The sequence below is a fragment of the Motacilla alba genome, chromosome 10, assembly GCF_015832195.1.
Source record: "Motacilla alba alba isolate MOTALB_02 chromosome 10, Motacilla_alba_V1.0_pri, whole genome shotgun sequence".
Lineage (NCBI taxonomy): Eukaryota > Metazoa > Chordata > Aves > Passeriformes > Motacillidae > Motacilla > Motacilla alba.
The window spans coordinates 15,340,889-15,353,780 of NC_052025.1; the positions used below are offsets into that span (position 1 = coordinate 15,340,889).

The 12,892-nt window shown below is 41.6% G+C and overlaps 1 long non-coding RNA gene across 1 annotated transcript; it reads left to right on the forward strand.

The window, feature by feature from the left end:
- The first annotated feature begins 3,111 nt into the window (after window positions 1-3,111).
- On the forward strand, window positions 3,112-11,753 carry LOC119705078. Its single transcript, XR_005258129.1, has 5 exons — window positions 3,112-3,256; window positions 8,014-8,291; window positions 10,025-10,104; window positions 10,746-10,880; window positions 11,568-11,753. It is a non-coding gene; the product is annotated as an uncharacterized LOC119705078 (long non-coding RNA).
- The last annotated feature ends 1,139 nt before the right edge of the window (window positions 11,754-12,892 follow it).

A 12,892-nucleotide genomic window follows, 5' to 3' on the forward strand; every position in this document is an offset into this window, starting at 1 on the left:
CCGCTGTGTTTCTAATAAAGCCATCAAGAGCACAACCGGGAGCCCCCTGCATGATCTTAAGCAATATAAGTCACAGCTTCAGAGGACTCTCTTAACTTGGGGCTGGATGCACTCAAAAATCTTCCAAGTTATTCTCTCCTAATTCAAGTCAGCTGAGGCATCAAAATGTCGGGCAGATGGACAAGAACCTTTGGCTGCAGCCAGCCTGTTTTCTGCTGTTACTCTTGTTGCAGTCAAAAATTAGAGACTTTTACTGTAAGTGTTTTTTATTTAATCAATGATATTTTGAGAATTTAACATTTACATAAGCATACTAAAGGAGATTCCCATGTGCTTTCTAGTGTAAAAGACTGTACTCTAAGAATCCTTACGTGCCCTAGATTGGATCGAACAGTGTTCTCATCTTAAAACTGTAGTTTATTCCTTCACTCCTTTCCTTTTCTTTCTCTTCATATGGCTATTAAGAATTATTGGATTGATAGACAGTGCTTAAGGACAGTCACTACTGCATTTGCTTGGTCAAGAAAGTGAAAGGATTTTCTTGTCAGCTGTATTTTCTTTGACTTATGAACTTCAATTGTGCTTCATGTAAGGGAGATGCAAGAGAACAGAAAAATAAGAAAAGTACGACTCGAGTTCATACTTTTTTATTTTTGCTGTGACTTAAATAGCTAAGAAGAGTTCCTGCCTCTGCCTCTCTCCTCCAGTGGATGGCAGTTGAGTACCATGGAACAGAGCAGAGCTGATTGCACCTCGTTGTAACTCTCTCAAGGAGGCAACCGCTGATTGGAATTAGCTGTTCTTTGCCTCTGTGAAATACCACTCAGAAATACCTGAAGAATTAGAAAAGGAAGAAATGGAAAGCGCTTTCAATTTAAACTGCTTTGTTACTAAAGCAGGAGCAGATCTAAAAGTTTCTTTCAGCAGCTGGGGGTGGGGGGAAGAGTCTTATATCCATATACACAAGTTTCAAGTGTTTCCTTTTTATATGTTAATCCGAATTTTCAGTATATGGATGCTAATGAAAAAAAAAGTTCCTGATTTTCATTTTGCTTCCTGACCTCAAAAGTCTTTAGGTTTTAATGCTATACTCATAATTTCAGCACAAACAATAACTTTTAAAGGCAAGTTTCCCTTTCTTGAAGTCTCAGCCGCACCAGAAATGATAGGACAACTCCCGGGGACTGGGGTTGCGATGTAAATTTAGTCATCATTGAAACTGCAACTAGTTCTGAAATGTTCCCCTAAAAGAAAAGTTTAAAACAAACATTCCAATCAGAAACAGAAACCTAACCACGTTCCTCTGAAAAACAGGTCTCCTTCAACTCCTCCAGTTTATAGCACATACCCTTGGGCTATTACAGTCTAGAAAAATCTGAAATAAAACCACACTGTTTTCTGGGTCTGATCATGCATCACTCCCTCAAAAAGAAGTTTAGGGCCTCCTGAGAAATACAAGGTTTAGGCCTTCCTGACACATGTTGCTTCTTTTAAAGAAAACAGTCTAGTGCATCTTTATGGCAAATAAATAATTTTAGTTTTTCTTTATAATGAATCACAGATTAATTGAAAAAGAAAGCTTTAATAAAATATTTGCAATTCCAGTTGCATATTAATAATATTGTGGTCAGTATCCTAGTTGTTTTTAACATAAGTTATTTACTTTTCAAATTTTATTTGCTCCTACATGTAGTCTCATGCTGTTGTAGTATAAGATCAGACCCAAATAACTGTTTAAACCAAAAATTAAGTTTCAGTAAGTAACTATTTTAAAATGTTTCCTTTTATGTTTACTGCTGAAGGATCTCGAGCACTCCTGCCAGAAAGGAAAGTATTTATTATCTCTCTTTTACAGATGAGGAAACTGAGACACTGTGAAATTAAAAGCTTTGGGAAATTACTGCACAGTAAATTACGGTGTGAATTTACTGTGTACCAACCACCTCGCACGAACTCATCATGTGGACTGGCAAAGAAAAAGGATTAAACTCCCTTAAATTATCTCACATTTGCCATGGACAGGCAGTTGCCATGCATCAGCTGACACGTAGGAACTTCTCAACCTGCAGCGAATCCGTGCATCGGTGAGGAGCCGTCCACGGGGGCTCTGCTGCTCATCTGCTCCAACTTCAGGCAAGAGTTTATTTGTCACTAATTTCCCCAGCTGGTTTACCTAAAAATCACAGAAGGAAATCTCTGGCAGGACTCAAAGTCAGACTCAAATATCCTTGCAGACTTGAAAGCAGAAGCTGCGAGTTAAAAGCAAAATACTGGGGGGAGATAAACTTTGTCTTTTTGAAGCATCTGCAGGATGTGTCCAGGCAGTGTGTGGGTTAAACTGGTGAATTAAAGTGAAATCAGAAGCTGAGTCCTGGAATTTGAGAATCACCCTCATATCTCAGGGGTTTGAGCCATTAAAGTTGCTTCCAGCATCATGGCAGCACCTTACAGCCCAGTATGGAATTCCACATGGAATCTGCCTGTCCTGGGAATTCCACGAGACGCCTCTTCCCACTCCATGCCTGTCTTGGGTCTGTGGCTGAGTGTTCACGGCACCCTGCAAGATCCCTTCCACCTCACAGTGCCACTTGTGAACACCAGGGCCACTGGACATGACCACTGCAGCCCTGGTCAGGGCTCACTGGTCCCACGGTGGCCCCTGGGCTCTGGAGGCCACCGGCGAGGATCCAGGGCTGACCTCCTCGCCCTGCAGCAGGCTGAGCAGCTGATGTTGAAACGACTTTGGCAGGAGCTCTCTCCATTGTGTCTGATCCAAGCTGGAGAGATGAGCACGTAGGGAGCTGGGACAAAGGTTGGCTGGTGGGAAGAGAATTACTGACAAGTTCATTCCACTAATAAACAAAGACATAAATGATGGTGCTATAAAGAAAAAGCAGGATTCTCTGGAGAATACTGTAGAGAGACCTAGTATGGAGGAGAGATGTTTAGACAACAGTTTTACATTATACTGCTTGGTAAAAAATGTTCTATTTTAGCTCCAAACTTGAGTCTAGTTAGAGCTGCACCAGTACTTAGGAAACAACATGTATTTTAATGCCCTGTGAACCAGAATAACTGATAACTAGTACATTTAAATGTGAAAAACAGAACTTTTCTCTGAGGGAGGCGTTATTTTTTTGTTGTCGTTGTTATGGATTTTTCTTCATAGTTTACATTCTGGCAGTCATTTATCTAATGACTTGTATATTTCAGGCTGTGGAAAATACAGGATAACAGAGCAAGAGAAAAAGTGGTGGTAAGTTCTTTTTAATTTGCATTTCAGGGTTGAACTTCTGAGCATAAATATACAGAAATTCACACCTTTATAACATCCACTCACTTATAACCTTCTGGAGAGTGTTACAATACAAAAACAAATACAATACCAAAACAATGGGATCAGGGCACTATTTCAATCCCTCTCATCCCAAAGTAAGTGTAAGTAGAGGTGCATTTGCTTTTGGTATAATTGAAATAAGACAAAAGGGTATGTTTGAGAAATTTTTTTTTTCCCTGTTAAACTTACTCTTAGAGAGTACCTCTTTGTGCCAGAGATATGGCTTGTGTGGAATATGACAGCCACCTTTTATAGAGGCAAATCAGACTCACTGGGCTGTACTGTTGCAAAGCAAAGTTTCACAGATATAATTAACCTGTGGAATACCCTTCCACAAGATAGTCCTGAAGTGTTGTCAGTAATACTGTCTGTTTTCACAATTCAGGGCATCATCTGAAGCAATCTACTGTGCCCTTTCATGACATGCCTCCTCTGAATGGACCAGGAGGTCATGGTGACTCTTGTAGAGATGGTCACTGCTGGAGCTGGAGGAGATGATGGGTTTGAAAAAAGTCTGTGGCTGTTTCCAGAAATGAGCAAGAGGTGCAGCATGAGCCCTGTGACAAGGACAGCCCAGGCTGCTGTGTGGATGAGGAGAGGGAAGGTGTTACACACACCAGGGAGGCTGGCAAAGGAGAAAGGCGGGTCATGGCAGGGGCTGCCCATATTCTTCAGCTCTCAAAACACTTGAAACTACTCACTGAGATGGTGGGCAGGGAGGAGGCCCTAGTGCCTCAATGAGAATGAGGCAAAGGAGCAAAAGGGAAGGTCTAAGAAGGTCCCATGGCTGGATCTGAGAGACAGTCTTGGGCCTGGAGGCACTTGGTGTTCAGCACAGCTCTGCTTCTGAAGCGTATGGGAGGCAGGAGTGCCTTCATTCTGCTGAAACACCTCAGGGGTTCAGGCACAAAACCTTTGAGGGCACTGGAGTGTGTCTTGGGGGTTGGCGAGTGTACATGGGGTGGGAGGAAGGACTGTCAGACCCTGTCTGTTGAATGCATTTTACTAAAGATTCATCTGTAAGGAGGGAAAAGTGGAAGCGTGTGGGACTGAAGGATCTTCAGAGAGATGGTCCCTGGTTTGAGGACAATGGTATTGGGAGAGCAGCTGAACTCCTGTTGTCTGGTGCTCTGAGGACCTCCTACATTGGTACACCATCCAAAACCACTTGTTCTCAGAGCCTTCCACACCAAAATCATGGGAAATATTTGAACTTTAGATGACTCCAGACTTCAGTTGCAGTTTAGTAGGATTTTAAGGCTGGCGCTTTATATATATATGACATATATAAATACACACACACATGCAAAATATATATATATATGTGTGTGTATTTATATATATACCTTAAGTTGTTTTGATTCTGTCAAATAAATTCAGTAGCTCTTGTTTAAGGTAGAACTGGTGGAGAGAGTCTCGTGCAGGAAGAGATTTGATGGAACTGTGTTAAGCATCAGGGAATTAGCATCAGAGGTTCTTCAAACGTTTCATTCAAGGCCAGCTTGTAGTTAACCCGAATATTTGATTTGAAGTCATGCTGGTTTCACATGTCAAGCTACCCTGGCACTGTGTGAAAGTGGTGGGAGGAGAGACTGGATGGGAGGAATGAGCAAGTAGGGAAGGATTTGGTTATCAAAGCAGAGGACTTAGATTCAATAGTAATTGACAGAGGGAGATTACTTCTGCTCGTAGTTCAGACAAGGGCTCTATCCCAATACATTAGGCCACCCCTCACACAAACAGAAGGACCTCCATGTGCATTGCCAGCTTCATCCAGGGACAAGAAGATGGTGCAAGGACTGTGCTGCCAACCCAGGGAAATGGTGGGTTTGTACAGCCCAACTCTCAAGAATATTAATAAAAATAAATGGTTTTACCCTTTCTGGTCCTGCTCATAGCAGGCTGCTAATAATGCCTTATGAGGCTGCTGCACAGTTCAATCAATAATTTGATTTTTCTGCCCTAGAGCTGCCACAAGCATGAACCCTACGCTGAAGTGGCTGAGTAAGGAGCTGGCTGCAGAGACAGAATGAGGTGGCAAAGGGGAAATGTGGGATGTGGCACCTTGTGACTTCTAGGAAACTTAGGGATGGACCATTCCTGCTGAGCCCCATCCACCATGGCCACTGTCACATCCCACGGGTGCTCCTTGATGCTGGTGCTGGTTATTTATATATTTCTGTGTCGCCTATGGAAACATTCGGGTTTGACAAAGGGAAAAAGCAATTTGGCGTCCTTTGACTGAGGAAGGTTGATTTTCATTCGAGACAGAATGGCTCATTTTTACCTTTTTAGCTCCTGGAAGAGTAAAAAGTGAGAGGTCAAACCTGCATCACCATGACAACCCCTGCAGTGAGGGTTTTTGAGCAGATGAAGGGGAGTGATAATGGAGCTGAAGTTTCTGCTCGTTCATAGTCACTGGGCTTTTTGTTTTGTTTTCCTTGTTTCTTTCCTTTAGGCCTTGTAAGGTGTGGCCCCATGGATTTTGGGGGGTTGGAAGGGTTGTAGGATAACACTGGCCAGTTTAAACACAGCCATGCTCTGTTTGAGATCAGTCCTTGGTGCTGCAGTGCCTGGACACGCATGGAGTGTATATAAACCATATAAAAAAGGGGATTGTAAGAGATAGTCATGGAAGATCAAACATCCCCTCAGATGCATTCCCTCCACTCCTGTAGGTACAACATGCCAGCAAGTGCAGTGGTATTACCTGGTTAGCATCAAAGAGAACTGTCATCTCTGCCTTCCTGACAGCACCTTTGGAGTCCAAAATAAGCTCAATAAAAGAGCAATTCTCTGAGGAGAGGAGGCATTGTTGAAAAGATGGAATTCCAAATAGGGTGGAGGTCTAAGGAGATATGCTCGGGAGGAGCTGCAGGTGGAAGCTCATTTGAGTTGCTGAGCTCGTGCCCCCATTTTCTAGACCTGCACAAGGGGGAATGTGTAGGAACAGATTGCAGATAGCAGAGGTCACAGCTACAGAGCAAAATCAAGACAAATTGAAGCCCAACAAACAATCCTCCAGATTCCCTTTACCTAAAAACTGAGCCTGCCCCAGGGAAAAACAAGCAAAAGAGCAGATTACTCATTTTTGAGCACCTTTGGTTGTTTTAGGTACCTACTAAATCTGGTGTTTTCCTAAGATGAGAAGATCTCTCAGACTGCAATATGCCTCATTTGACATGCAAACACAGTACCTATGAAGGGTCATCCTCAGACCCCATCTAGAGCTTCCAGATATTTGAATATTATGCCTCTTCAGAAGTTATGAATCATTTTTTCTCTACCTTGTTGTTGTCATTGCAACAAAAAATGAAACAGAATAAGAAATACTAGCTCAGGTATTAGAGTGTCAGAAAAGTTAATTTTGTGGGAAGATTTCCCCTGAGTCAGACTTCAGTGGGGATCTATACAGCCATCAGATAGTTACATGGAGAAGAGGAATAGTCAGGGTTAACACTAAAAGTTAGAATGGCTATAAAACCTCGAGTTGAAGCAATTCTCTGTGCCCAAAGGATTAGGTTAAAGCTTTTGCAGTGCAGTGGAGATGAATTATTCCATTTTTGCCTAGTGAGTGGTTTCTCATATCTTCTTCCAAAGTGGTGGACGTGTCCCTTATGTCAGGATGGAGTTACACAGCCCACCACCCAGAAAGGCAAACTGCAAAGAAAGAGCACAGATACGGTGTCTCTACCACCAGATTTGAAACAATAGCTGCATCAACCCAGCAAGAAAGCAGAGCTGGGCTGTTGGGATCAGCCTGCAGATAAATCAAAGTGAATCTGAGTGATAGTGATGTGATGTTGCAATAATAATTCACTCCTCATGCTGATTTAGAAGAGGAAGCCAATTCAGAGCTTCAGAAGCACCAGGGCCAGCACGGAGCCCTGTGGGACAGAATGAAAGAGAATAGTCAGTTCATATGGAAACAAAGTGGAGGTTATCAATTGCATAAAATACACACCTGGCACAAGACAGATGAGAGAATTTCTGGAAATGCTTTGGATTATAATCTATCCTTCAGACAACTGATTTATGAAAAGCTGGATTCTTGTGTTTTATTCAACCAGTCTGAAAAATTATGTTAAATACGAATCCTCTCTCTGTGTGTGAGAGGATTGCAGCAATAGTAATTTAAACAGGATGTTAGAGTATGACAGAAAATACAGTTTCATCTTTACAGTGATGAGACAGAGACCTCAATTTTTCCTCTTCCTGTGATGTGACTCTCTTGAGTCAGACTTGAACTTTAGGTATGGTCTGAGAGGGGGCCAGATCATCTGTCTGCTGGTGCATCTCAGGACAAATGCTTTTTGGGAGCTCAGTCTTTGAGGACAAAATAAAAAATGCCAATCAGATTTGGCACATCACACCATTTGGAGGCTTTAATTACATTTATTTAATTTTTATTCCTCACTGCAACTCTACTCATCTGTTTCCAGGCACAGTGGAGTCAAGGAAACCTGATGTTGTTTTCAATTTACCAACATCTCTTTGGAAAGCAGACCCATCTTACTGTAGAAATGTTCTGAAAACAAATTGAAACAATTCCTTCTACCCCCAACAACAGCAATCAAGTGCCAGAGCTTTATTTTACAATTTCCTTGGATAATATTTGGACATAAATGATACCTGGCAATTGTATGTTCATTGACATTGTATTTTTAACATTTCAGGTGATTAAGCTAGACTCATAGACATTTAGTTTTTAATTTTAAGAAAAAGCTTTCCCGTGACAATGGAGTGCATAGTTTCAAGATGAAATTCAGCCTAGGAAAGACCTATGGACTGGCACAGAAAGTGTGAAATACCACATGAGCTCTGCTGAGAAGTCAGTACAGTTGTAAGAAGTCAATGCAGAATCAGCTGATACCTGGGAGAAGAAAACCACAAACACATTTCTCTCTGCAGAGCACTTCCAGCACACCTTAAGCCTGTGAACGACGCTGGCATGGTGAGCAAATATTGCTGTCTGTGGGTTAAAGTTCAAATGCATCACTTGAGCAGATGAGGAGTTCAACCAGGGCAGAACAACTTGCCATTTCCTTCAGGGAGTGGTGGCTGTGGGGTGGGGAGGGACGTGGGTGTGAGAGTAGGATGCAGACAGTCACAGCCCTTCTACAGCAATTACCATAAAGATTAAATAAATACAATAGCCTAATTTCACATGGAAGTACACTTTAATTAAGTCTCTGCAGAACAATGAGCTGCTTCCATAAGAGCTGTGAAAATCATCACTAGGGACTGTCCAGAGGAAGAGAGAAACAAACAAGAGAAGGTCTCTTTGTATAGAAAATATGTACAGGAAGTATTTTGAAAAGCTTGTCCCCAGTTAATTTACCTAGGAAGAATTAATGACAAACTCCAGGGTTTTGCTCTGGTTTTATATAAGTTTCCCATCCCAGAGCCTCATGGTTCTTCCCAGACTGAGGGAGACAATTCATTTGCAGACCAATACAATTTTTTTCTGCATTTCTAGACTATTGCAAGAGCATCACAGCTTGTTGTGTGTGATGTATGCCAGTGGGCTTAGCTTGGCTGAAATGCTTCTGGGAGACAAAGTTGTGCAAGATAAGCTCCAGGTGTATTAAAAAAAATAATCAGTTCTCCCAACTCAGTTAATAATGCATTCCCTATGTCAGTATGGTCAGGGATAGAGTTAGTAGGAGGTGTTAGGGGAGCATCACCTGCAGAACCTCCCTTCACCCTTCCATTATTTTCTTTATCTTCCTGTATGATCAGGGATCCTAATGCACAAGAACTACATGAAAATGAACCAATTTGCCATTACCATTTTTACAAACACCTGGATGCATTGCCTGAGGGCAGGGAGGTTTGGTCAGGGTCATGGTTATTCTCTTCCTGAGGTTGGGATGTTCAACAGGAAATGGTACAGCTGCTGGCATCACATCAACCACCCATGACTTGTGGTGAGTTTTAGCTCAATAACACCTACAGAAGAGGCACCTTCATTGCACAGGCAGAAGTGAGATGTTTCCTAAATCCCAGCCAGATACAAATCTTCACAGAATGCAAGTGACAGGGCAGCTTGATGTTTGTGAAGTAAGAGTTTGCCTTGAAGCTTGGATGGGTAGTGGGTGTAAATTACAAATTACTTTTTTTCATCTCAGAATCTATTATAAATCTATTATAATCTATTATACTTTAAAAAATAATAATATTCCTTTAGAGAGTGCCATCTGGTAGCTTTCAGCTATCAGCTCTGCAGGGCTCAGGAAGGTTAGACCAGAGGAAGCACAAAATCATTTTTATGCTTGATGCTCATCTTGCACCAAGGTTGTGGAGGCTTTTGGTCAGGCACTGCCTTTGTTTACTTTCTTTGTTTTTATGCAGCTAGGTAACATAGCTGGGCCCAGCTCCACAGAGGGTGTCTTGGGCATGACTGCACTGCAACCCAAAAATCATTACAACCAGACAATCAGCTCTCAGAGCATGCCAGGGTCTGCTTTTTCTTTGAAAGGGAGTTGAAGCCCTTGTGGAGGTTTAATCGAAATCTGAATGCATGTGACTGAAATTGGCTCCCTGTGATTATTTATACAAGTAAATCTCTGCTTCTCACAAGTTCCCAGAAATCAAATGCCAGACTTGTATGATCATTTTTTTTTAAAGGAGTAAATATTTGTTGAAAATTCTTTGCTGTATTAATTTTTCTCTGCCTTCTCTCAGGCAGCCCTGATAGCGATGGAGAGACTCCTGGTGTGCATCAATCAACCCAGAGAAGAGGGACCAAAATAGCTGATTACTGGGTCTGTAATGTCTTATACTCAGAACAAACCAAATTTTCAGTTAGCCTTTAGAATGGCTTGTTTTCCTCATCCATCTGCATGCCCAGCTAAAATCTTCCAGGAAGTGATCCTTATTTCAACAGTAGGTATGTCAGGTACAGGTATTTTAACGAGGAGGTAGTTTAAGCCAAAGGCTGCATATTTCCATGTTTTTCTAATCCCCAGTCAAAAGTCCATCTGCCACTAAGTGGTTTATAACTTGAGAGTCAGCCACCACTATTTTTTGAAATGTTCTGTAATGTTTATAATGTCAGTCAGTCCCTGTTGCTAACCTTTTTTTTTTTTTTTTTTACTTTCTTTACTTTTCTGGGTTTTTTGGGTTTTTTTTTGTGGTAACCCTTTTACCTTCTTTTTCCCTGCTCAGACCCATTAGCAGGATGTTGTGCAATATGGTGCTTGTCATCTGTTTCAAAGACACAGTGATGAGATACAGGTATGCCAGATGGATAAACCTAGTGTGACTAATTATTGTGTATTTGCCTTTAATTATTATCATTTATTACCAGAGAAAAGACAATAGAGGTTCCCAGACTCGGAAGGGAATGTCGGCAGAAGGGGAATTTTTGTCTTTTTTGGTTTTTTCTTTTTTTTCTTTTTTCAAGAGACTGGCACATCAGCAAGAAAAGTTTTCTTCTTGGAGAGAAATACTGCAAAACATCCGAGAGAAGAGGAGACAACATGACCCAGGGAATACTTTCCTTTCCCTGGCACATACTTGAGGATCAGATCTCTCACAGGTAATAAATAGGTTTTGTGTAACTATAGAACAAGTATTCTCTTGGCTGAATGTCCACTCGGGGCATAAGGAATGTGTGGATATCCTTCAGTCATCTCACAGACAGAGGTCTGAGCTCAAAGTGACCTCCAAAAATCACCCAGCCCACCCACCCTGCAATTGGCAGGGACACCTTCCACAAGACCAGATTGCTCAGAGCCCTGTCCAACCTGGCCTTGAACACGGGCAGGAATGTGGCATCCACAGCTTCTCTGGGCAGCCTGTGCCTGTGGGAAGGCTTCAGTCCTCTGTAGTCTGGATTTGGAGACGTTTACAGCCCTGGCTCTGCCCTTTTGGCACTGGAAAAAAGACTAAACCGTAAGATGTACATTATGTCCTCCATGGAGAGATGACACCTGAGGCCCTTAAGCAGCAATTTGTGACAAAATTAGGCTCAGAGTAGCAAACACTGACATTGGTCTCTGTGCCATCACACTGAGCCTTCAACCCTTTAAATGGAATTTGCCTCCATATCTGACCTTTACACGCAACATTTCTACATTGTTTGGCAAAAATGCAGATTTTCTTCTTTTCAGTATTATGACCTTATTTTCAATCAATCCCTTCACAAACACACACACAGTTACAAACATGTCTTGTTACAAAACAAACATTTTCAAACAAAGGGGACATTGCTGTTGCATTTCAGTAGGTGCCTATTGAGGACAGACACTTCACTCAACTCAGAACCCACAGCCTGGCATGCTGGATGATTTTGAAAGAGTCTAGAAGGTTGGCAGTGGTAAGAAACTTTTGGAAATGTTTAATGCTCTGGTCCCAAAAGCTGCTTTCAGGTTACAGCTGAATCAGCTGCCATTTACAAGTGCAGAGTGGGTTTATGATGGCTCATAAGCCTGATCTTGCTTATGGGGCACTGCACTTTAATTTGAGAGCAGCCGCACTGATTTGGTAAACAGATTGAGGAAGAGCTTCAGACTCCAGGCTTTAAAATTCATGAGGATCTGATTTAGTACGTTTTACACTGGTATTTTAACATATTTGCTCTATGGCTAAATTGCAGTGTAACCTAAAGGACCAGTCATATACCACAATCTACCATAGATAATACAAGATATAATCAATGTCACCAGGCTGCTGAGCTATTTCTATATTTAGTGTTTGTCAGACAAATACATGCAAAGGCATTAAAACAACAAAGTCCCTACATGGATGATTTGTGAAAAGGAGAAAAGGCTAAATTTGCCACTGTTTGCTCTGAATAGCTTACCCAGATTACAGGCCAATTTTGTTTTGGACAGAAATATTTTCCATCACAGAGTCTGCTGAAGTCAAGAGAGTACTATTCCTTTGGCCGCAGGATGGGCTGAGGGGCTGGGCTGTATTTTGGGACTGGCAGCTCTGACCGTCTCCCTTTAACCCATTTGAACACAATTTGATTGGGATTTGACTGAGCACTTAATAGTCTGTGATTGCCTTGATTGTGGACTTCTACTTTTAAACCAAATGCAATGTCATTATTATAGATCAAGAAAGAACAGTCCCTGATAACCAAAAAAATATTACATTAAATTGGCATGCTGAGAATTAAATATGCAGATTCAGCCTAATGAAATATCTTGCCTTTGGTTGCAAGAGCCTTCATCATTCTTAAGAAGATTTAATGCTAATCTGACTTGGAGCTGTTTCAGTCCAATTTTTTTTCGCAAATTTTTGAGCTTTATTTTTTTCTTTTCAGCAGCATTATTCTGTCTTGACAGTTTTTATTTTGTTATTTTTGTGGATATTGAGTAAATGGGAAACCAATTCAGAACCATTCTTAAGTAGAAATGAAATGCCCTGTAATCCAATTTTGATCAAAATTCATCTTCGCTTTTCGGGGACCGAGCAGCCTGTGCAGTTATCTCTGCACTGCACAAGTTGATAATAAAGCAAAGCAAAGCTCACATTCTTTTCCCTTTGCACGTGGTGGGAACTGGGCATTGTTCAGCTGGAGAACAATGTGCTGCTCCCTCA